The sequence below is a fragment of the Triturus cristatus genome, chromosome 5_1 (assembly GCF_964204655.1).
Source record: "Triturus cristatus chromosome 5_1, aTriCri1.1, whole genome shotgun sequence".
Classification (NCBI taxonomy): Eukaryota; Metazoa; Chordata; class Amphibia; order Caudata; family Salamandridae; genus Triturus; species Triturus cristatus.
This window is the reverse complement of record NC_140587.1, coordinates 163750230-163753263: the sequence shown is the minus strand read 5'-3', so window position 1 is coordinate 163753263 and position 3034 is coordinate 163750230. Positions and strand designations below refer to the sequence as shown.

General features: G+C 40.1%; 1 long non-coding RNA gene across 1 annotated transcript; it reads left to right on the top strand.

Moving 5' to 3' along the window:
• Nucleotides 1-1012: 1012 nt before the first annotated feature.
• On the top strand, nt 1013-2484 carry LOC146830520 (uncharacterized). Its single transcript, XR_014961434.1, has 3 exons — nt 1013-1081; nt 1926-1979; nt 2316-2484. It is a non-coding gene; the product is annotated as an uncharacterized LOC146830520 (long non-coding RNA).
• Nucleotides 2485-3034: the final 550 nt, after the last annotated feature.

Here is a 3034-nt window from a genome sequence, read left to right as displayed (position 1 = left end):
CTTTACTCAATGGCCTGTAGGCATCGCGGTCATCCTTGAACAGGTAAAAAAGCCTGTTCAGCTGGTGACCTCTAAGGACATGGTACGCTGCCACCACCACTCACTGTATGTGGCCAGGGACAGAGACCGAGGTGTGCTTTAGGGTCCATCTATGTCCTCCCGGCCAGTCACTGGGCCTTAGGGTCAACTTTGGGCCTAGGCATGTAGTGCGCACTCAAGGTCTTGCGTTTGCTGAGGCCAAAATAAAATTAGGATACCAGATTCATATACAGTTCTATCTCTCAAGGCAAGGGTACACAGGCCTTAGTCAAGGTATGCGATAGGGTGAGCAAACAAGGCCAAACCAGTCTATATTTTTGTCTTCCCGTAAAATGATTGGCCTCTGATATTTACATTTATTTATTTTAGCCGTCAGTTGTAAAATCATAATGTACTGCTGCAGAGCTTTGAGCTGGATAAGGGTTGTGTCAATCAGGTCCGAGAGGGAGGAATTTTAGGAATTGTAATATAATTTAAACACCTGAACTGAAGAGAAAATGCAAGTTAAACTATTCTGTATGAAATGCTCAGTTGGTTAATGTGATCATTTCTGTTGTTCTGTTAAACTGGAGGGTCGCTAATTTGAATCCTGGTTGGTGCATTAGGGAATAGTAACTTGTATATTTACAGTGCTATAACGTCACAGCATGCGTGAGACACTCAGACCTTGTTCAGCCTGTGTGTGCACTGTGTATTCATTCAGACCTTTTTCAGCAAGGGTTCCTGGTTATTGGTGTGTTCTTGTACTACAAGGTTTGGATTTGGAGGAAGATGTGTTTTGTGGGTTTGGTCATAGATACTAAGAGAATAAAGTGTTTTTTCTAAACCATAGATGCTTGACAATGATTTCCACAGAACAAGAGTTCCTTTTGTTTTGTAAGTTCAGGACGGTTATTTGGAAAATGGGATGAAGCATGATTGTCATCTGATGCAAATAAGCTCTTGGTTAAAGCATGTCTTTACTTCTTCTCAAAGTATTCTGGGAAGCCACGCAGTGCGGTGCGGCCATCACTCTTGGAGAAACAAAATAAATAACTGTCAGGTAAGGTTTCCTTTTACCCTGCTTCTTTTTCCTCTATTTTCTCTCTCGATCTCTGTTTTTGTTTTTTTATGTCTCTACAACTTCCACTTTTGACTTCCTCATTACACTGTTTGTGTTGCTATCAAACTTCTGATAATAAAAAAAATTGCTTTTACGCAAGCCACTTTCTCATATTTCCTTATAATAGTACACTCAAGTGCCCAGCGAATTATCGCCAATTTCATAAATTGTGCTATGCTTTTGTCTGCTTGCCTCTTACTTTAGGGCCTTTATTGATAGTAAGGGTTCTCTGACAAGGTTTTGTAACGGCGTGCTGCCTTCCTGTGTTCCTTCAAATGTCCTCCTAATATCTTTTTGTTCCCGCTATTGTAGCTGACCACCTGTGTACCCTGGCACCCGCCTGATGGAGCCACGTTCCTCCTGGAACATGTTGGGGGCCTAGTGCAGGTCCAGTTGTTTTTCAGGTTTCGATGCACTGGCCGTGAGTGCTTGCCTCCCGTGTTGCCCAGCAGTTCCTTGACTATCTGTGCATTTGTCTCCTCCTCTACTCACTTGATACTATGCTCCTTCTGTTTGTTCTTTCTGCGTCTTTTCTACCTCAATTTATACTATCCCCTCTTGAAAGGTTCTTTCTGCGTCTTTTCTCTCTGCATCTCACTTCCACCTCATCAGGTCCTTTCATTCTGTCCTTTTCTGTCTTGTCTGCCAATTCACGGGTCCAGCTTGATCCCTGTCGTGAGAGTGGAAGATAGTCTTTTATTCTCTTTCCTCTCTTTGTTTTGTTTGCCTTTTCTTGTACCTTTTTGGTTTCCTTTACTGTTGTGTTGTTTTTTTGCTTTGTCAGGTGTTGCAGTACCAGGATCTTGTTGGAGGAGTCTGACGATTTTCAGGCCACAAAGTAAGTCCTTATCTTTTTCAAAATTTGAAACTGTGAATTCCACTGAGCTAACTGGACACAGCCTCAGCAGATAGGGGCATTTAAATCACAGAGTACAAGGCCAATTCATTTGTTGAATAAAATGTTCCTTCATAGATTTCTGAAATAAGGAATAGATGAATCCTCTAAGTGGGCAGTGGAGTAAACCGTATCTAATATTTTATTGAAGGTGTTAAAATATTTTCTGTGATGCCAGCTGTTGTCAAAGAAGGAGTAAATTGTTGGTGTTGGATGCTTCTGAAAATCTGTGTCGCAATGTATGTGTAACTTGTGTTTCTTTTTTCGATATCCCCTCAGTTTGCTCTCGCAACCTTGAGTTCCAGTGCTTCCAAGCTCCATATCTACACCGTGTCCTAGAGCTGTTTCTCCCCTGTCGGAAATGCAGCTCAAACTGAGTGCCTATCTCATTTCTGTAAATGCCTTCTTTCTGCAAAGAAAACGGTCATAAATATTATTTCTGTGTGTCCATTGATAGTCTCTAACTTTATTTGTACAAGTCACTGAAACGTGAACCAAAAAAGAAATGTACTTTACAAAAGATTTATGTTGAAGAAAGTAAAACATTCCTCATTTTAGAGCTCTAAAAAGAAACAAATTATTTGTGCCAGGAATGGTGAAGAACATGGAACTGAAGAAAGGGCTGAATGTCAAAGTAATATCACAAATTTTGTATGTTCATTATAAGTTGTCAGGTCACTAAAGTAAAATGACAAGAAGCAATTGCCAAATTTTCCATTTCAAAGTATGTAAGAACTAAAATATTGGTGACAATTAATATCCACGCAGTGTACTTGAGAGCAAACTAATCAGTGTTGTAAATTCTATCTGATGGTTTATAAGGAATGTCTTGGAGACCCAAGCGCCTTTGAAACAAAACAGTATCTCTACACATGATGTGACCGAATTGTGAGGATTACCAATCACCTCAATTTAAAAGAACAATCTTTTGTCTATGTCTCCTGTGATACAAGAGGAGATAATACACTGTTGAAATGAAAGTAATTGTGAAAATGCTT